The sequence below is a fragment of the Uranotaenia lowii genome, chromosome 2 (assembly GCF_029784155.1).
Source record: "Uranotaenia lowii strain MFRU-FL chromosome 2, ASM2978415v1, whole genome shotgun sequence".
Lineage (NCBI taxonomy): Eukaryota > Metazoa > Arthropoda > Insecta > Diptera > Culicidae > Uranotaenia > Uranotaenia lowii.
The window spans coordinates 40,224,146-40,248,490 of NC_073692.1; positions in this window are offsets into that span (position 1 = coordinate 40,224,146).

Consider the following 24,345-nt stretch of genomic DNA (forward strand, 5'->3'; position numbering starts at 1 on the left):
TAAAAATGACAAAAATGACAAAAATGACAAAAATGACAAAAATGACAAAAATGACAAAAATGACAAAAATGACAAAAATGACAAAAATGACAAAAAAATGACAAAAATGACAAAAATGACAAAAAATGACAAAATGACAAAAATGACAAAAAATGACAAAAATGACAAAAAATGACAAAAATGACAAAATGACAAAAATGACAAAAATGACAAAAATGACAAAAATGACAAAAATGACAAAAATGACAAAAATGACAAAAATGACAAAAATGACAAAAATGACAAAAATGACAAAAATGACAAAAATGACAAAAATGACAAAAATGACAAAAATGACAAAAATGACAAAAATGACAAAAATGACAAAAATGACAAAAATGACAAAAATGACAAAAATGACAAAAATGACAAAAATGACAAAAATGACAAAAATGACAAAAATGACAAAAATGACAAAAATGACAAAAAATGACAAAAATGACAAAAATGACAAAAATGACAAAAATGACAAAAATGACAAAAATGACAAAAATGACAAAAATGACAAAAATGACAAAAATGACAAAAATGACAAAAATGACAAAAATGACAAAAATGACAAAAATGACAAAAATGAACAAAAATGACAAAAATGACAAAAATGACAAAAATGAAAAAATGACTAAAATGACTAAAATGACTAAAATGACTAAAATGACAAAAATGACAAAAATGACAAAAATGACAAAAATGACAAAAATGACAAAAATGACAAAAATGACAAAAATGACAAAAATGACAAAAATGACAAAAATGACAAAAATGACAAAAATGACAAAAATGACAAAAATGACAAAAATGACAAAAATGACAAAAATGACAAAAATGACAAAAATGACAAAAATGACAAAAATGACAAAATGACAAAAATGACAAAAATGACAAAAATGACAAAAATGACAAAAAATGACAAAAATGACAAAAATGACAAAATGACAAAAATGACAAAAATGACAAAAATGACAAAAATGACAAAAATGACAAAAATGACAAAAATGACAAAAATGACAAAAATGACAAAAATGACAAAAATGACAAAAATGACAAAAATGACAAAAATGACAAAAATGACAAAAATGACAAAAATGACAAAAATGACAAAAATGACAAAAATGACAAAAATGACAAAAATGACAAAAATGACAAAAATGACAAAAATGACAAAAATGACAAAAATGACAAAAATGACAAAAATGACAAAAATGACAAAAATGACAAAAATGACAAAAATGACAAAAATGACAAAAATGACAAAAATGACAAAAATGACAAAAATGACAAAAATGACAAAAATGACAAAAATGACAAAAATGACAAAAATGACAAAAATGACAAAAATGACAAAAATGACAAAAATGACAAAAATGACAAAAATGACAAAAATGACAAAATGACAAAAATGACAAAAATGACAAAAATGACAAAAATGACAAAAATGACAAAAATGACAAAAATGACAAAAATGACAAAAATGACAAAAATGACAAAAGTGACAAAAATGACAAAAATGACAAAAATGACAAAAATGACAAAAATGACAAAAATGACAAAAATGACAAAAATGACAAAATGACAAAAATGACAAAAATGACAAAAATGACAAAAATGACAAAAATGACAAAAATGACAAAAATGACAAAAATGACAAAAATGACAAAAATGACAAAAATGACAAAAATGACAAAAATGACAAAAATGACAAGAATGACAAAAAATGACAAAAATGACAAAAATGACAAAAATGACAAAATGACCAAAAATGACAAAAATGACAAAAATGACAAAAATGACAAAAATGACAAAAAATGACAAAATGACAAAAATGACAAAAATGACAAAAATGACAAAAATGACAAAAATGACAAAAATGACAAAAATGACAAAAATGACAAAAATGACAAAAATGACAAAAATGACAAAAATGACAAAAATGACAAAAATGACAAAAATGACAAAAATGACAAAAATGACAAAAATGACAAAAATGACAAAAATGACAAAAATGACAAAAATGACAAAAATGACAAAAATGACAAAAATGACAAAAATGACAAAAATGACAAAAATGACAAAATGACAAAAATGACAAAAAATGACAAAAATGACAAAAATGACAAAAATGACAAAAATGACAAAAATGACAAAAATGACAAAAATGACAAAAATGACAAAAATGACAAAAATGACAAAAATGACAAAAATGACAAAAATGACAAAAATGACAAAAATGACAAAAATGACAAAAATGACAAAAATGACAAAAATGACAAAAATGACAAAAATGACAAAAATGACAAAAATGACAAAAATGACAAAAATGACAAAATGACAAAAATGACAAAAATGACAAAAAAAAAAACAAAAATGACAAAAATGACAAAAATGACAAAAAATGACAAAATGACAAAAATTACAAAAATTACAAAAATTACAAAAATTACAAAAATGACAAAAATGAAAAAAATGACAAAAATGACAAAAATGACAAAAATGACAAAAATGACAAAAAATGACAAAAATGACAAAAATGACAAAAATGACAAAAATGACAAAAAATGACAAAAATGACAAAAATGACAAAAATGACAAAAATGACAAAAATGACAAAAATGACAAAAATGACAAAAATGACAAAAATGACAAAAATGACAAAAATGACAAAAATGACAAAAATGACAAAAATGACAAAAATGACAAAAATGACAAAAATGACAAAAATGACAAAAAATGACAAAAATGACAAAAATGACAAAAATGACAAAAATGACAAAAATGACAAAAATGACAAAAATGACAAAAATGACAAAAATGACAAAAATGACAAAAATGACAAAAATGACAAAAATGACAAAAATGACAAAAATGACAAAAATGACAAAAATGACAAAAATGACAAAAATGACAAAAATGACAAAAATGACAAAAATGACAAAATGACAAAAATGACAAAAATGACAAAAATGACAAAAATGACAAAAATGACAAAAATGACAAAAATGACAAAAATGACAAAAATGACAAAAATGACAAAAATGACAAAAATGACAAAAATGACAAAAATGACAAAAATGACAAAAATGACAAAAATGACAAAAATGACAAAAATGACAAAAATGACAAAAATGACAAAAATGACAAAAATGACAAAAATGACAAAAAATGACAAAAATGACAAAAATTACAAAAATGACAAAAATGACAAAAATGACAAAAATGACAAAAATGACAAAAATGACAAAAATGACAAAAATGACAAAAATGACAAAAATGACAAAAATGACAAAAATGACAAAAATGACAAAAATGACAAAAATGACAAAAATGACAAAAATGACAAAAATGACAAAAATGACAAAAATGACAAAAATGACAAAAATGACAAAAATGACAAAAATGACAAAAATGACAAAAATGACAAAAATGACAAAAATGACAAAAATGACAAAAATGACAAAAATGACAAAAATGACAAAAATGACAAAAATGACAAAAATGACAAAAATGACAAAAATGACAAAAATGACAAAAATGACAAAAATGACAAAAATGACAAAAATGACAAAAATGACAAAAATGACAAAAATGACAAAAATGACAAAAATGACAAAAATGACAAAAATGACAAAAATGACAAAAATGACAAAAATGACAAAAATGACAAAAATGACAAAAATGACAAAAATGACAAAAATGACAAAAATGACAAAAATGACAAAAATGACAAAAATGACAAAAATGACAAAAATGACAAAAATGACAAAAATGACAAAAATGACAAAAATGACAAAAATGACAAAAATGACAAAAATGACAAAAATGACAAAAAATGACAAAAATGACAAAAATGACAAAAATGACAAAAATGACAAAAATGACAAAAATGACAAAAATGACAAAAATGACAAAAATGACAAAAATGACAAAAATGACAAAAATGACAAAAATGACAAAAATGACAAAAATGACAAAAATGACAAAAATGACAAAAATGACAAAAATGACAAAAATGACAAAAATGACAAAAATGACAAAAATGACAAAAATGACAAAAATGACAAAAATGACAAAAATGACAAAAATGACAAAAATGACAAAAATGACAAAAATGACAAAAATGACAAAAATGACAAAAATGACAAAAATGACAAAAATGACAAAAATGACAAAAATGACAAAAATGACAAAAATGACAAAAATAACAAAAATGACAAAAATGACAAAAATGACAAAAATGACAAAAATGACAAAAATTACAAAAATTACAAAAATTACAAAAATTACAAAAATTACAAAAATTATAAAAATTACAAAAATTACAAAATTTACAAAATTTACAAAAATTACCAAAATTAAAAAAATTACAAAAATTACAAAAATCACTAAAATTACAATATTTAAAAAATGACAAAAATTACAAAACTTACAAAATATATAATATTTATAAAATTTACAAAATTTACAAAATTTACAAAATTTATAAAATTTACAAAATTTACAAAATTTACAAAATTTACAAAATTTACAAAATTTACAAAATTTACAAAATTTACAAAATTTACAAAATTTACAAAATTTACAAAATTTACAAAATTTACAAAATTTACAAAATTTACAAAATTTACAAAATTTACAAAATTTACAAAATTTACAAAATTTACAAAATTTACAAAATTTACAAAATTTACAAAATTTACAAAATTTACAAAATTTACAAAATTTACAAAATTTACAAAATTTACAAAATTTACAAAATTTACAAAATTTACAAAATTTACAAAATTTACAAAATTTACAAAATTTACAAAATTTACAAAATTTACAAAATTTACAAAATTTACAAAATTTGCAAAATTTACAAAATTTACAAAATTTACAAAATTTACAAATTTTTCAAAATTTACAAAAATGACAAAAATGACAAACATTACAATAATTACAAAAATGACTTAAAATAACAAAAATGACAAAAAATTCTGGAAAGCTTAGAAATTCTAAAAAAACATGATTCAGAAAAAAAAATTGCAGATCAGTTATTACAGTTTTTCAGTGAGAGCCTAAGTAAGCTGAACTAGAAGCTTTATGTTGCACATATGGAAAAATTTTTTTAGATAAGAGCCACAATAATTTGAAAATGTGGTGTAGAACCCGTACTGTCCAATCAATCAACCGCCAGAGCTGTTCCAGTCATATAGAAGATTTTTGAAAAGTTAATGGGAAAGTTTACTTAATTTGTGGCATTATCTATCTATAGAAATATCTAAGGGTCCGACGTCGATTGACCGACGCATAGGACTGAGATAAAATATCTCCATTGCTGGCGATCCAGAGCCAGCATCTTCACCTGCTGCCAGTCCAGGTTCCCGTTAACTGTGCTGATTTCAGCGGCTATATTACACCGCTACGAATTTTTGTGCCTGCCTCTTCTTTTCGATGCCCATCTGGGTTCCAGTCAAGCGCCTCTCTGCAAATCTTTTTGCCTTTCTTTCAGAAAGGTATAGTTATCGGTCGATTTGGGAGATCATTAATTATGGGTCTTAGATATACCTTTATAGGTACCTATCGAATCAGCTCGACGAGTTCAGACGATGTCAGTGTATTTGTATGTATTGGTGTGATTTTTTATAAACTTTGTCACTACGTTTTTGCGAAACTGGGAAGTACAATAAAAATGATTTTTGTCTTAAAAAATTTGATTTTTTTCCCTCTTCAATGTATAAAAGAAAGAAAAAAAAACAAAATAGTTTGAAAAATAAATTTTCATAGTAATTGTCATCAAATCATCACTCCAAAAAACGTGTCAATTGGCCTTGCTAGCCACAACCAGCAATCACTAAAATCAAGATTATCGTATATATGACGTCAAATTATACGTGACGTCATAGATACGCGCTTGCTATCTAAAAGTATGGACCTGTCGATGTGTGGAAGGGAGAACAGACAGGCTTCACTCCCACTCAGGTTTGATGTCATCGTGACAGAAACCGTGTAGGAGGAAGACGACAGTTCTAATTTTCCCAGCTAATGGTTGTATTTTTTCATTTTAATGGTTCAGTTTGAAACCGAACCATTTCAAAAATTTCGGAACCGAAGCTCCAAATTATTGAACATAAAAATGGTTTTCACCAAGGGGTACGACCCCGAAATTTGTGATTTTTTTTTTAATTTAATGTAATTTTTATTCAGTCATTTTTGTTTAACAATTGATGTTTACAATTTAAGGGATTCAGCTACAGGCTTTTCATCTTCGGTTACAATTTTTAAAGTACAGTTTTTGTTTGATTTTAGTTTTCAATTGATTGCTTTTACAATTTGAACCTATCTGTTCAGTTTAAATTTTGATTCATCAGCTTACTAACTACCTAACCTAATCTAAGCTACTATTTACATTATTTACAAGATTTAGTACACTACGTATACAATTCTCTAAGTAATTGCCATTCTGAATGTCTGGTTTTTGTTTCGTGGCGAAGGTTAAAAAGTTCAATGCGTTGAGTTATTGGGTCGAAACCTGCCAGCCGATGGACTTCAGAGGTGCTCGTGTGCCATGGTAGATTTAAGATCATCTTCAGGAATCGATTTTGGATGACTTGAAGCCTTTTTAGGTGCGTTTTGGCACATCCTCTCCATATGGGTGATCCGTATTCTAGCATTGGAGACACTATTTGTTTATAAGCGAGGAGCTTGTTTTGGGTGGAAGTGTTTGCTTTCCTAGCAATGATCGGGTAGAGTTTTTTAAGAAGAACTATTGCTTTATTGACTCGATCCTCGATGTGCGAACGGAAAAGCAGTTTCGTATCGAGAATCAGTCCAAGATATCGAACTTCTGAAGACCATTCAATTTCGTTGTTGAGTACTGATATCTTCGTAGTCGGCTTTAGGCGATAACTGTTTCGGTGTGGGAACACTATAGTTTGTGTTTTTGCTGCATTGACTTTGATTTTCCATGTGTTAAGATAATCAATGTATGAATCTACTCCGGTTTGGAGTTTTGACACGAGTGGTCCAATCACACGTCCAGTGTAACTTATAGCCGAGTCATCGGCAAATAACGCCAACTGCCCTCCTCTGGGAAGGGATGGTATATCAGATGTATATAGATTGTACAGCAGTGGACCAAGGATGCTTCCTTGGGGGACTCCGGCAGAGACAATATACGAATTTGAGAGCGCACCCATCACGCAGACTTTTGAAGTTCTGCCACTTAAATAGTTTGCGATAATTTTGATGATATATACTGGAAAGCCGAATTGGTGCAGCTTGTAGATTAGGCCATCGCTCCAAACATTGTCGAAGGCCTTCTCGATATCCATCAGAGCCATGACTGTTGTTTTGGATAGCTCTTTCGATCGTTTGACAGTATTGCTGACCCTCTGTAGTTGATGTATTGTGGAGTGCCCCCGTCGGAAGCCAAATTGTTCATCTAGGAGGATGTTGTTTTCTTCAGTGTGCTTGAGCAGTCTGGAGTAAATGATTCGCTCAAACAGTTTGCTTAACGACGAGAGAAGACTAATTGGGCGATAGCTAATCGGCACAGTTGGATCTTTTCCTGGTTTCAAAATTGGTATCACCTTAGAGACCTTCCAATTCGATGGATAGTAACCAATTTCGAGGCAGCGATTGAAGACATCAGTTAATAAGGAGTGTGCTTTGGGTCCAAGGTTTTTAAGCATTATATTGAAATGACCATCAAAACCTGGAGCCTTCATGTTGCGGGTATAGCGGATGGCCTTCACCACTTCGTCTACGGTGACTTTTTCCTCGTCAGGGAAATCGATTGGAACGGCTATGAGGCTTGAAGCGTACAGATCTACAGGTGCTTCCATAGGACTGACAATGTTTCGACCCAACTCATGAGCAATTTTAAACTGGCTAGCAATGACATTAGCTTTTTCAGAAGATGTTAAGAATATTTTACTATCTGTTCTAAGAGGAGGGATCGGCTTTGGTTTATTTTTTAAGACCTTCGCAAGCCGCCAGAAGGGCCTAGAATAAGTGGGCAAGTTTTTCAAATCCTTATTGAACTGTCTATTTTTTAGTTTCTGAACCCTGACTTCAATAATTTTGTTCAGTCTTTTAAAAAGAATTTTTCTACCTACATTTCCAGTTCTCTGAAACTGACGTCGGACACTATTTCTCAAGGATATAATACGTTTTGTTTGATCATCAAGGGTTATAAACTTACTTGTAGAAGTGACTGTTGGGATGAACCGAGATTCCGCCTCGCCGATTTCGTGGGAAAGTTCTGCCAGAATTTTATCGATGTCTTCGCTGGTGTGTAGGGGAGCACCTTCTTCAATTTGGTCCTCTACGTGACGCTGGATTCTTGGCCAATTTGCTCGATGATAGTAACGTTTGGTTTGGGGCTGACGTTGGTTGATGGCTTGAGTCAGGGTGAAGATCACTGGTAAGTGATCCGAGGACAGGTTGGTTGTAGAATGGAGTTGGGAACAGTTGTCAGCCATGTTGGTGAGCGTGATGTCTAGCGTAGAACCAACGCCGGCGGGGGAGTAAAATGTGGGAGTATCAGGATGAAGGACCACATAGTGACCCGCCTGGAGGTCTTCCGCTAGCACCATTCCGTTTCTGTTGTTACGAGCATTCCCCCACGTGGAGTGGCGGGCGTTGATATCACCGGAGATGATGAATTTGCTGCTACGTCGGGTAAGACGTTGGATGTCGTTCTTGAAGCTCGTTGAGGAACCGTCCGACAATTTGCACTGTTTGGGGCAGTACACCGTGATCAGTGCTACGGGCCCAACGGGAGTAATCATCTCGATGCCAACGGCTTCGATGGTGGAGAGACGGAGATCAGGCAGCGTTTTGAACTCGATTCCACGCCGGATGATGATGGCCACGCCGCCTTTGTCAGAGCCAACTCGATCGAGCCTGAAGACGGAGTGGTTCGGTAGGTTGAACGTAATAGACGGCTTGAGATGTGTTTCTGTTAGGAACGCAACATCGATGTGAAATGCTTGCAGGAAGTCGATAAATTCCAGCTGTTTGGCTGCAATGGAGCAGGCGTTCCAATTAAGCAATTGGATGGTGAACATTAAGCTTGGTGAAATACTGCATCATCTGCATCATCATCTTTTGAAGCTCCGCTACGAGGGATGCCAGCTGGGTGATAGTTTGGGATAGCGAATCTTGAGGATTTGCTTGTGGTTGCCACTGGTTGAAGTCAGAGGATGGCTGCTGCGGTTGGAACCCAGGGGGAGAAACAGCAGAGCCCGTGCGCCGTTGCTGGTGGAGCAATGGAAGCGGTTGGAGATTAGGGATTGACCGTGATGGAGGGGTTGGGAGAGCGGGAAACCCGTTCATGTCGATGAATTCGTTTTCTTGTTTCTTCTTCTTGGGCTGATTTTTCTTGTTTGCTTCTGTGCAACTGCAATTTGCCCTCCGGAAATCACCCACCGATGGGGCAGCGCCTCTTCACCTGATATGCGGCTTATACGCTGAGCTGTCACAACCTAACTGAGTGCGCTTAGCCGGTTTGCCCGCCTCACTAGAGGATGAGAAGTCGTGCCGACTCATCTGTGTATGTGTGCCTCACACATCTCCCTTCCTCTCGGAGAAAAAAACGAAATCGAAAAAAAAAACTCTCTGTTTCTCACGGAGGTAAGCATTGGAACGGACATAGCGAACAGTTGCATTCCATCTAGTCTAGTCAGTTTGTGATGCGATGCTATTATATATTCCATATGGTTCACACACATTTATGAATAAAGCTACGGCTGCTTGTGCAGCTCATTTTTCTCCCTCTCATCTTTTCATTCTTGCTCCATACGTCGCGCGGCCGTTGGTCGTTTCGAATAACCGAACCAATTCGTCCTATTGGTAGATGTGTTCTCCTCTCGTTTGCTCAACCAATTTGGTACAAGAAAGTCCTCGTCAGTACTAGCACATCGACAGCTGGCATAATTCTAATACAATAACGTAAATAGGTGAGTGTGTGTGGCTTGGCCTACGACTGGACTGACGACAATTTGCTGAGAGCTATTCCTTCACCACATCAACAATATACTCCCACGAAGACGATACGGTTTGAATGAATGCATGTGTCAGCGTTGCCACTTTCCCGAATCTGTACCTTCAGTCGAAATAAATCTATTTCCATTTTCATCATTTGGACAAAAACTGTACCAGCTACATTGAATTTCTATATGAGGAAGTCAAACAACAAACGTGTGTTTTAAAAGTTGTATCAGTAGGTGCGTTTTTAACCACGTATCGAAAAACATCTAAATTTGCTTTTGATAGGATTTTGTATCAGGTGATTTCAGACCATGGACAAAAATTCCTTTGACTATTCGCATCGTTCACCAAAATCTATACTTGTCAAGATAAATCTGTACATGTGGCAACCATGATGTGTATACATATCGTCTCCCATCTCACCCGAGCGAAGGACAGTAAAATAATTGCACTCATACTAGACAGCACTCGAGATCTGGTAAAGCTATAGCTATATGCGTAAATTGTTGCGCCAGGCTTGCCAGTTTTTAAATAAATTACTTTTCTTCTGAATCCCATAGGTTTTTTTAAAGATTTTCTATATTTGAATGAGTAGTTAGCAAGAATTAAGTTGATTTTTTTTTATTGATTTACCGTCACATTAATCTTAATGACTTCTGTTAATAATTCAATGTTTTCAAAAAAGTTCATGTCTTGAAATATTTCCCAATTAAACAATTTTAACTGTGATCCTCAAACTTGAATTTCTATCATCTTTCTAGCATGTTTGTATTTTTTTTATACCAGATCTGAATGAGACCTCAATTCACCAGGACTAGAGAATTTTTGCAGATATGTTTGGCTCCACTAAAATTTTCCAATCGACATTACATTCATGAGATGCCTTTCTAGCGTAACTTAACTAATAGTTTCTAACTCCTCAGTTCAAGATTTCTTCGGCAAACTCTGCTCAATCCCTTCTCAAGGTTTCCACTAGATTTTTTTAAAGCGTTGTTCCATTTTCTTTCGGTTCTTTTTTTTATATACCAGGTAGTTACAAATGCACATTCATGCGGATAGTACTCTTAACTAGCTGCATCCATGCTAAATACTTATTCATTTGTTTAGTTTGAGCTTTCGCATTAAAATATCATTTTATTGTTAATATATTTTCATACTCTTTTGAATTTAGTTTTTTTTTCCTTTTCCTATACGAAACTAACCCTGGTCGTATGTTTTTCCTTTTTTTTATAGGAATTTTATTTGGATCATTATTCCAAGGTGCTCAAAATATTTATGTCATTATTCCACTTAACCTTTCACAAAATTTACATATTTTCTAAAGGTTGCTTTTCATACGATAATTTACTTACTCTTTCCTTATCACTATATTAATCTGCCCGGGTTTTGTTGTGCATTTCATTCTCCGATTGTTCAATTTTCTTTTGTTATTCCATTCCGTTTCGTCATAAGCCGTATGATATATTAAAACTTCTCTTACTTTGAATACGTCTTTCTCAGGCCAAATAAATACCATGTTTGTTAAAGTAGATTATGTTGTGACGAAACGATAATTTTCTTAGATTCCTTTCCTGCAGCGTCCAAATTGAATTGCTTTAACAGCGCTTGATTGGCCCTAAATATTACATTACCAGATGTATGCATTTAATGCTGCCTTTCTTATAATATTGAGCACCTATCCTCTCACTCTCAATTTCAGGCAAAATCATGTCGTTTTTCCTATCCTCTCAAAAGGGGTTTTTTGTTGTTCGGTTTCATTTTTCATTCAATGCGATTTTTTCAATTCTTTTTTTTTTTAACTCATTAAATTTCTCTTGATTTCAACTTCAAGTGCGCTCGTCTCAATTTTGTTTAAGTCTTTTTTTCCAGTCCGTCTGCCAGATAGCCTTTCTTTTATTTTACGGTCCTCTCAACACGCAAATTTTTGTTTAATTTGCGGTCCTCCCAACACGCAATTTTTTTTTTATTACCCTGCTGTCCTCGCGACGCGCTGCCATTTCTTTAGTTTATATTTTGCGGTCCTCCCAACTCGCAATTCTTTTCATACTGCGGTCCTCCCAACACGCAGCCTTTCTTTTATTTTGCGGTCCTCCCAACTCGCAATTCTTTTCATACTGCGGTCCTCCCAACACGCAGCCTTCTTTATCCATTGCGGTCCTCCCAACACGCTACCGTTCTTTTATTTGGCGGTCCTCCCAACTCGCAATCCGTTTTCTAATTGTGGTCCTCCCAACACACAATTTTGTAGTTGTTGCGGTCCTCTCAACTCGCAGCTTTTCAAAGCTCATGCGGTCCTCCAACTCGCAGTCTCTCCTTTTTTCCTCAAACGAACTGATTTTTTTCAATTAATTTTAATACCACGAAACACCACGAAACTGCAGATTTTGCAACACTGGAATCACTACAACACTATCACATCAAAATCACCGGAGAACATCTTTTTTTCCGCTTTAGCACTCTGGTGGGTGATTTCCGTCCTGGGTTCTGTTTGTTTCTAAAGCAATGCAGGAAGGAAAAAAAATTGTCCAGTTTCGGTCGCCAAATGTGCAACTGCAATTTGCCCTCCGGAAATCACCCACCGATGGGGCAGCGCCTCTTCACCTGATATGCGGCTTATACGCTGAGCTGTCACAACCTAACTGAGTGCGCTTAGCCGGTTTGCCCGCCTCACTAGAGGATGAGAAGTCGTGCCGACTCATCTGTGTATGTGTGCCTCACACAGCTTCCATTCGAATGCGACGGTACTCCTCGCGCTTGGGGCAGGAAATTTCGGTGGTCTTGTGCGGGCCAGCACAATTGGCACACTTTGGAACTAATTCGTCTTCAATTTGACACTCCTCGGTAAGATGTTGTTCAGTACAGAGATTACATCTTGGTTTTTTGAAGCAATTACGGGTGCCGTGGCCGAAGTTGAGACAGCGCATACACTGGGTGACGCTTCGATTTGGACCTCTGTACGCCTCCCAGCGGATGACGGCGCTGTTTAGCAAGCGGACCGCTTGAAGAGATCGGAGTGACACACTGCCCTTAGTAAAGTGTACCAAATAAAGGCAATCGCGGTATGCGATTTCCTTGTTCCGGCGGTTCATGGGGAAGACGGCTAGTGGTTGAAGCTTGTAGCCATCGCGCAATTCCTCTAGGATCTCCTCACAGTCCAACTCGGGTAATCCACGAATCACTGCTCTGAGTGGTTTTTCAGCAGCAACATCGTGGGTGAAAAAATTCGCTTTTGCCTTGGTCAGGTATGTTTTCGCCTTATTGTAGTCTTCTTTGCTACTGGTAAAGATTTTGATTCCAATCCGAGTGATCTGGAAATCAGCAACAATTCCGATGGCCATTATAGTTCGCTTAAGTTTTGAAAATTCGACCGAATCCACCACCAGCGGCGGCATCTTCAATTTTGATCTCGGTTGCTGCCCAGATGCTCCTTCTCCGGGATCCGTCATCGCGGCTGCTTCATTCAGGATGTTGAACTGGTTGTGTGATATTGTAGGAACGGAATCACCATCATTCCTCCTCTTCTTAGATGGCAATTGCTCGGGTGAGCTTGCCGTGTTGTTCACCTTTGGACTTGACGACTTTCTCGTTCTTCCACGTTTTCCACCCATGTGGAGTCGAATTCGGCAGTTAATGTAGGACAAAACTCTTTCCACTCTCTTAGTACGTCTGATTTGTACGAAGGTTGAGAATGACCTGGCCGTTTGTTGAGTTTATAATCTAACTTGAAAAGGGTCCGTCCCGAAATTTGTGAAGTCGTTGGTGAGTACCTCATGCCCACACTGCATGGTACGAAAGCGATAGTAACTTCGCCCAACATTATATTCAGGAACAGATTGCTCTGAGAAGGGGAAAACAACACGGGTACGCGGACGATGTATGCACATCCTCTCATCTTCTCACGTGCCATTCGTGCTTACGAAGCTTTTTCTTAAGCAGCAACGACAGGAGCGTATTTCGCCCGTGAAAGCAAATTAAATCTAATAAGACAAATGCTACTGAATCCTCTCGAGCTTTAAGCTCTCGAGCTTGTTTTTTTGTTCCCTTTTCTCTTCCTCTCTTCAGATCTAACGTTGCGTTGTTGTTGTTGGGGTTGGTGTCTAGAGAAAAACGATGACGGCTTGGAGGTCAATCTGAACTTTCACTTGCTGAAGCCAATGGAAGATGACAACCAAACAGTAGCGCCACCAAACCCTCCATAGTAGAGTTTTAAGCATTTGGGATTTTTTTTGGAACATGCATATAAAGCTAAAAAGCTAATAATCATTATTGACAAAGTTGAAGAAACAGAAAAAAAAATTGACTAAATAGACCAATTTGACGAAATTGACAAATTTGACATAATTCATTGATTTGACAAAATTCACTTGATTGAAAAAATCATAAAATTGACAAAATTTATAAAATTGACAAAATCGAGAAAATTGGCAGAATTGACCAAATTGACTATGAAAAACTGGATTAAAATTCACTGAATTGACAATATTGATAAAACTGACAAAATTAACAAACTTGAAAAAATTGACAAAATTGACAAAATCGACAAAATTGACAAAATTGACAAAATAAACAAAATTGACAAAAGAGATGACAAAATTCACTAAATTGACAAAATTGACAAGATTGATAAAACTGACAAAATTGAGAAAATTGAAAAAAATGATTAAATTAACGATGACAAAATCAAAAAAATTCACTAAATTGACAAAATTGACAAGATTGATAAAACTGAAAAAAATCGACAAAATTGACAAAATTGATTAAATTGACCAAATTGACCAAATTGACGAAATTGACAAACTTGGCTTAATTCATTGATTTGACAAAATTAACTTAGCTGAAAAAATCACAAAAATTGATAATATTTATAAATTTGAAAAAATCGAGAAAATTGGCAGAATTGACAAAATTGACGATGACAAAATCGACAAAATTCACTGAATTGACAAAATTGACAAGATTGATAAAACTGACAAAATTGAAAAAAAAAATTACTAAATTAACGATGACAAAATCGACAAAATTCACTCAATTGACAAAATTGACAAGATTGATAAAACTGACAAAAATCTACAAAATTGACCAAATTGACCAAAATGACCAAATTGTCAAAATTCACAAAATTGACAAAGACAAAATTGACAAAATTCACTATATTTACAAAATTGACAAAATTGAAAAGATTGACAAAATTGACTGACGAAATTTACAAAATTGACCCAATTGACCAAATTGACAAAATTGACAAGATTGACAAATTGACAAAATTTACAAAATCGAAGAAAATTGACAAAATTGAGAAAATTGGCCAAATTGACAATGACAAAATCGACAAAATACACTTAATTGACAAAGCTGACAAAATTGACAAAATTGACAAGATTGACAAAATTGACTAATTTGATAAAATTGAATAATTTGATAAAACTGACAAAATTGACAAAATTAACAAAACTGACCAAATTGACAAATTTGACAAAATTGACAAAATTTTCAAATTTGAAAAAGTTGACAAAATCATGAAAATTGTTAAAATCGACAAAATTGACAAAATCTAGAAAATTGGTTAAATTGACAAAATTTATCAACTAAGAATGCTGACAAAATTATGAAAATTGAAAAAATGACCAAATTAACAAAATTAACAAAATAGACAAAATCAACAAAACAGAATAAAAATCTCAAAATAACAAAATTAAAAATACTACGCTTTCAAAATTTTCAATACTTTTAATTTTCAAAATTTATTCTACCGATTTTCTGCATTTTGGTATCGTATTTTACTCTAGCAATTGAAATTTTGTTCCAATAATTTTATCTATGTATTTGATTCCTCTACTTGAGAGGTTGAATTATTTGAAATACACGGTCAGGCACCTTTTTTCAAATTGTATTCTTAATTTTTATACCCCTTCCATTTTGAAGATATCATATGCTGTAACTCCAAAAGGAGTAAATTGAGTTAGATTATAATGTCATAGAAACGGAATCATACATGATATTCCAGAATCTAGTCATTCAAAAATCTCCAACTAGTTGCAAATAAGGTTATTTATATGAAAATTATGATCATATAAAAATACTTTCATCCTAATACAAACTTTGAATCTTTAATTCCTAAATTCATTTTGGATTTATTGCGTATGAAATTCATTAATCATAATTCATAATTCATTTTGTTTTATATGTACCCAAATATCATTTACAGGCTGAAAGAAAGGCTACAATCCACTGTCAAGTGTATTAAATCGGGTTTTTTAATCTCTTCTCAGCGTGTGCCCAATCCATCTCAACTTACGCTTCCGATTGTCGATTTCTAGCGCCTTTGATGACACCGGCGATGTAGTTCCAAGCGCGGATACTGGAAGCACTCCACTTTCTCAACCTGTTGTCAATCGATTTTCTGTGTTGATTTCCATCTACTCGGTCTTTCTGTCATTGACTTTGAGACATGCTGTCCTGTTGTCTTTGGGCGAGCAAAACAATATCGTCAGCCAGGTCAAGATCGTTCAATTGCTCCATTGTCAGAGGATCCCCTCTTCGGCTAGGGAGTTTGTTCAGGCTTTCTTGTCTCGTCTACAAGCTCGTTTAACAGCCTTTTCCAGCTCCGCATATCAAAAGCAGGCGGCTGCTTTGGCTGTCCCTGTACATGCCTGCTCAATTCCGACTTTCGCCTTTCTCCGATCATCGACCATCCTCCAGGTTTCTTCCGACATGCATTCACTTCTTCTTCCACAAACTTCGTCGTGATAAAGGCATTCTTGATTCCACACCACTGTTCTTCGACTGCTTCGTATGTCGGCAAACGTAAGTCCTTTTCACCTCTGGATTCTCCATCCGGCGGACATCGTATCAACTCTTATCTCACCAAGGACGAGGTGATGGTCAGATACTATGTCTGCACTACGTTTGTTGCGGATATCAAGAAGGCTTCTTCTCCATTTTCGGCTGATGCAGATGTGGTCAATTTGATTTTCTGTTCGGCCATCTCGGGATACTCAAGTGACCTTATGTGCTGGTCAATTGGGGAAGAGCGATCCACCGATCACCATGTTGTTGTTGCCACAAAATTCTACAAACAGCTCTCCGTTTTCGCTCATCTGTCCTAGACCATGGCGCCCCATGATGCCCAAGTTCTGATTATCGGAGGCGATTTTTGCGTTGATGTCACCTAAATGGATTTGAATGTCACCATTCGGAATTTTCTCACCCACGTTGTACAATTGACTGTTTTTCTCCGGCATTGTCAGTTGACGCATAACACTGGACCATTGTAAGATTATTAACACGTGTTCTGAATCTGGCTACGATTATTCTTTCGTTTTTCGGTTCCCATCTAATACGGGCGCATAGGCCTGCGACCTCGATAGGAAACCAAATTCTCGTTCTCGAGTAGCGTGTTTTCCTCGAATGTCAGAGTAAAGCAATACTTGCCCGGACTGTGTTGAAACTTGTAGGACATCATACTTTTAAAGCCCAATAAAGTTGTTTAGTTGATCAAATGTGACATAAATGTATCCTGTGATTTGTATAAAACAATTGTTTTCCTTTTGTTTACAATCCATTTTCTGTCTGCATGGTTGAAAATTATTTATTGAATTGTTAAATCAGATAATACTAACATCACTAACAAAATCTTTCAATATTTGCTTCCAACAAGACACTTTCAGAAATTTAATGACGTATGTCACCAATTACTTTTAATGATCTATCGCAACGAGATTGCCGAAGAATTCAATGGCTAAAAACACGGATAAAAAATCATAAATTCTAATCTATTTATTTGGAGAAGCGAGGAAAAAAACACTTCTGCCTTAGTTTGATAAACAATTTGCTGCGCCTATTGGTGAAAACTTTTCGCCCTTTGATTGGACTGCTGGACAACTGTGAGCGGGAAAAATAACAACGATAAGCGGAAAATACTGTCCACCAGCTACTAGTGATAGGATGTGATAGCTGTTTCCCAAAAAAGTTGGCGTTAGAAAAGTCCGAAAATCGACAAACACCATCTTCAACAGTTGGTCACTCCCAGCTTCCAGTCGAGAAAACATGGCTCCCTTTACCACCTTTCCACCTATTCTCCAGTTCGATTCTTGTTTTCCTTTTACCTTTTTTCATGAAGTAGGGCTGAGGAGGGTGGAAATCGAAAATGGAAACACATCTTTAAGCCGATAAATCGTGATTTGTTTTCGCATTTCCCTGCTCTTGAAATGGACTTCCAGCTCTAGTCAGTCGGCACGTGTTTTCTTCCATGGCAATGGCCCGCAGATCGAATCGTTCACTGAACCATGGACTATCATTTTTTGGCTGGTGTTTTTATTATTATTTTTTCCGCCTAGAATATCTGCAGTTGATGTTCGTTTTCCGAAAAATATTGAGACGAAAGTGGGAGACATTAGATTGTATCACGCATTTTTTTCCCTGCTTAGAGTTTCCACTTTATTTTGGAATCCAGGCGGGCGGGCAGCAGCAAAAGTTGCCTAACGATGCTGAGCAAGGCGAAAAACTTTTCGGTCCTTATGATTTGTGTGATGATGATTTGGGAGGGCAAGGTGGGGGAAGTCGGAAAATTGGAAGAAAATCGGTCGCCAGGGAGTTTGATTTGGTGCGTTAAATGAGATGGCATTATTATTACTACACCAGCAACAGCCGGAAGATGTTTTCACTCGATTGTGACAGGGAAGTGGAGCGATGTTTGGTTTCATTTTTCTCCAGCTTTGGTAGAGTTTGTACAAGTGAGGTAAAACAGTTTTTGATTACAATCAAAAAGATACATTCTTCGGAATTTTTGTTTGATAGACATGTTTTTCGGATTTTGAAAAAAAACCAAAAGTAAGAAAATGAGAAAAATTCATAGTCTTGAGCTTTAAGCTTCAACCATCATCTCGAACATCGAGTTCATGTGGTGAATGTAATTTTGAAAATTTTCAACTCAAATAGCGCTTGCATGCCTCCGTTTAAGGGACCGTTCACTAATTACGTTTACACATAGGGAAGGTGTGGGAGGGTTTTCACATTTGCTTACAATCTCTTACAAGGGGGGTAGGGTGTGTGTGTGTGTGTGTTCCATCCAACGACCCCCTGAGCTGGCAGGTATGTTATGCAAAAGAGTCAATCTTAATCTATAAGATCAAAATTATTCAATTGCGGGTGCTGGAGGTGTTAGCTCTATTGAAATTCCAGAAACCCATTTCAGAATGACAGAGACCTAGCTGCACATTCCGAGGTTACTTTCGTTGTCAATAAGCCCCGCCCAATCACAGCCGCATGACCAAATGGGTCATGTAATTATGATTAGACTTTCAATAATTTATTGTTGACATAGTAAAGTACTGAATAAATATAATTTACCAATTATATTCATTGAGCACACTAGTATATCCAATAAAATATTGACGTGTATTTAGTTTACGAGTTTTAGTTGAATTTTAATTACTATTATGGTATGGTTGCTGATAGATATTGTTGGTAATAATATTTAAAAACTAGTTGAAGGGGCTGCTAGACATTTATCGTGATTGTAATTGAGGCGCTTGGGATCGGAGGGGTGCAAGTGTCTAAATGATAGTTTCGAGAAAACGCGCTTCAAAGTTGTGAAGGTGTCCGATTTTTCATAGAACTTGAAGAATCGTTAGGTTTATTTATCTGAAAATTGATTATTTTGGCACTTGCATTCCTTTGATCCTGAGGGCCTCAATTGTAATGTTTTTACTGTAAAAAATTAAAAAAAAAAAAAAAACTTATCAGAAGCATCGTAATTTTCCGTTTCCAAAATGAATATCAAGTCGTCGAGCACGTACTAAAATAAACGTTTTGCCGCCGCCAGATAAAATCGATCTGAAAATTAAACGATATTAAAAAAAAAAATTAGTTTTTGTCCATATGTCCAGTGTTAACGTTGATGGTGATTATACCAATGATGATAGCTGAATGACTCGTACAAATCTGTAATCAAAACATTATTAAAAATATCAAAATATTCTTGAATAGATTACCAGCAAAAACTTTACTATTATTCTGAATAAAGATATACCTTTTTTGCCTGCAAAACTTTATTTAACCAATATTTAGCTGCAACATTTTACAGATAATAAAGTATAGAGTAGAACCATACTCTGGTAGTAAACTTCAATAATAAAAATAATAATAATAATATAATACTAAAATAATAAATGTTACTATAGACATTCGTCAGATTCAATGATTGTGATACATTTATTATGTAATAGGCATAAAAATGATAATCAGTAAAACTTTTGAAGAATCATTGAGAACAGTTCAAGATCGACATACAGCTGTGTATGGTCATAAATATAATTTTCAACACTATTTTTTGAGAACAAATCTAGGAAAGTATATTTAAAAACAACAGAATAATTGATTTTCTATCTAGACTTTTTCACATCTTAAAAACGACTACACTACAATGATGCAAACATTAAATAAAATTGGTTGAATTTGCACAGCAAGCTTTTTCTTGTAGAAAACACTTTTTAAAGTTGTGATCCCAAATTAAGCTCAGAATCCCGAAATAACGCTTCTAAAGGCCAGAAAACGCATTTTAAAGTTGTGATCCCAAACTAAGCTCAGAGTCCCGAAATATGAATGTCATAAAATTTTATTGTGCTTCATTTTAAATAAATACTAAGAAATATTAACAATTCAATATTTTTTTATTAGTTCCTGGTTAATGGATAATGTTTGGGAGTCAACTATAATAGAATAAATGATTTTTCATATTTCCAATTTTACATTTTTTTTAATCCTGTGAAATTTAATTCAATGAATAATATGGAAATATAATCTAAATAATAATATAGTATTAAAAGCAAAATTATCAAACCACGATAAAGCTTGATTTAAAGTGAAAAATATTTTAATACATTAAAAATTAGATTATAATTAGAAGTACGTTCACAGTCATAAACAAATGAAGAGCTGAAAATATCAAGAACATAATAAGGTTAATGTTGAATGAAGTCTGAAATTACTTCAAACATAAGATATTCCATGTATCCATAATCCTGCAAGAAATATGTTATTTATTAACTAGATTCCGATTGAAATAATCAATATCATGCTATCACATTGCATGCGTATACCCATATCGTTCCCGGTTCAGTCAAGGTTCTTAAACAGTTCTCTATAAAAAAAATCTACATATACTTTTCATAATAAATTTGAACAGTTATTAATAATCAAGAAAAGCAAGCTCCGATTCGATCCATGAGATTCTACTCACAGAACCAAACGAAAACAGCTCCACCAGATAAACTCACCTACAAAACTGAAATTAAAATTATTTTAAGGATATATAAAATGTTAATCATATGCTTGGATTGAGCCTTAAAATCGTGCCAGTAATCATCTTTTAAAGCTTAAAAATATTCTGATCCGTTCATACCCAAACTCGATTTTCTGTGGCTGAAAGGTAATTATTAAGATTTTCAAAATAACTTGGATTTAGAAACACTACTAGTTACTCTGGCTGTGGTACATTGTGGTATAACTACAAGTGTCCGAGAAACCAGCAAGACTCAGACACAATCTCCCGGACTACCCCCTTCAGTATCACTTCATTATCTAAGGGATTATTTTAGTAAATATTCCTCTATCCTAAAAACCACCCACCATCCAGCGTAAACACATCAGGAAACCACTCCTACACCACACTATATCGACCCATTCTAAGTCATTCTTGCAGTTCTACACAAATTCGAAAAAGTTCTAAAACACCCTTAAACAACTACTTTCTATTACAACTAGAATACTTAGCTTTCATCCGATGTTTGGAACCAGTTCGCTGAAATTTCTGTAAATTGTTGTCACCGTCACTAGTTTTCTGATTCCATCAATTTGGCATATGATTTGCAGTGCGTCTCCCTCTCAAATATCGTCGAAATATTTTCCCGTTTGTTTTGATTCCTTTTTGTAGCAACTCGCGTTATGCGAACCAAAGGCGTTACGTTCCGTTTCTCGTGCATTTCGTAGCGCCCCGCCGAGTGGTATTCCTTTTTTTTTCAATAAAACATGATTTGAAAAAAGGCAAAATGTTAAAAATTGGGAGCACGATTTTTCGATCAAGGAACACCATAAAAACGGAACAATCAAAAGAATGCAAGATGAAAACATGAATTCTATCACTTCGCGAGATCATTTCCAAAAAACATCATTCACTTTCACAACAGCACTTGTTTAGCTCAAGAATAAACATTAATTTCAACCTCAATTATTCATTTTACTTGAAATAAATTAAATTTTCACTCCAGCAATTCTTCAGAACAGGGAAGCAAACAGGGTTGCCAAAACTCCATCTCTTACAAGGGGGGTAGGGTGTTTCCAAAAATCTTACGTAAGCAATGTTACATTGAAAATTCGTCGCAGCCATACTAAACCATATTACTAAGGTTTTTTCCTTACTACCTATTTGTTGGTAATTGTTGATGTTATGTTATTCATCTTTTAATGTCTTTGAATTAATGAAAACAAAATGATGGTTCTTTAAAATTTATCGGGAACCCATTCCAATATTCAAGTTATTCATGCTACCAAAAACACTAAACCACATTTTTAAAAAAATGTCACTTTTCGCTATTCGTCATAACAATCTTTTTAATTTAAAAATGTATGGAAACAAAATGGAAAGTTGCGCGTTGTGACACCATGATTTGAAACCATGATATTTAAAAAATGACTTCATGAGAAATAAATATTTTGAAATCAATATGAATTTCTAGACAGTTTTTTCAGTGATAGACACTACCCACTTTAAATTTAACAAATGATTTACCAAAAAATCCTAAAACATTATCGCTTACCGCTGAAATGAGTATGAACTTTTAGGTTAGTTGACAACGCAACTTTCGTTGAACATTTTGGCACCAAATCTAGTAATACAGAATGATTTTTTTTTTACATTTTCATGATATTCAGGTTAAAACATAACAATATGTACCTTGTGCTAACCTGATCATTCACTCAGAATTTAGATTTAGGGGAACTGGGGGTAAGACGCCCACGTTAAGAAGAATCTTTCATTACTCGTAAATGAAGGATGCAATCCAGTAAATTCGACAATAGTTTTGAAAAGAGGACTGTTCTTCACCAGAAATATACAAACAGGAACACTTATACATACCAATTATATACGTCTTAATCGTTAAATTTTTAAAGGCTTTCTAAAGTATGATTTTCATTTCGTTTGGGGCAAAGTGCGCATATGTGTGTACCCTAACGGGCCGTTTAACGATTAATAAGTGTTTATTGATTCAAGGGCCTCCAAAAGTGTTTGCCAGGTAAAAACACTTCTTTTCTAATTCACAGATGGAAAAATATATTGCTACGCGCAGTACTGCCAGATATACTGACGTTCTTGTGAATTAACTGTTAAATCTATATTAAATTTGAGAATTTTAAATATTTTCGTTTATATTCAAGTTATGTTTTCCAATTCCACATATAAATATCCTTAAAATTGTTGTGATGAAAATAGCATATAAATTTAAACAATTATGAGACATGCTTAAAGATAAACGGACATGGCGCATTTTACCCTGCCCAGACATGCTTATTAAAAATCGAATAATAATTGAATAAGGAAATTTTTCGTTGTTTGCTGATTGTCAAGACCAATGTTCATCATTGGAACAGATGCCAGGTAAATGTTTTGTTGATAGATGTCGTAATTCCTTACGAGAAAAGTTGAAATATTGCAAGAAAATCTCTCAAACAAAATTGTTTTCATTTTTCATCAAATTTACGCAATATAGAAAACTCAGAAGGTCCACAAATGTTTATAAACGCATAAAAGTGTAAATAGAACAAACTGGCATTTTTAGAAATGTTGAACAATGTTTGTTTAGTAAAATACTGATGGTGGCGCATCTTGTCCCGACTGCGCTTTTTATACCCAGTTCCCCTAATATTGTCTCAAAGAACGTTTTTATAATCGTCTATGACATTTATTTCGTGATTTTACTATTCTTATAAATCTCAATTCAGAGATTCACTCAGACACGTCTGTCACTCACATGAATAGATCAATGACTGACTTTGTTTCATTCGTTTTGCCAAGTGTTGCCAAAATAATGAACGTTGCCTATTTACCTTTGTTTAGTTTCAGTGTTGCGAATACAGCTATTATTTTATTTTATTTTTAATTAAATTTGATTTATATTCTGCATATCTATGTATGTTAGAAAACCCAAATATTCTTGATTTGTATTCCATATTTCACAACTTTATTCTCAATCCAATAAATTTTATTTATTTTCTGAATATCCTTAATCTCATCTCTACATTCCTTTTCAACTCTATTCTCAATAGAATCTTTATTTA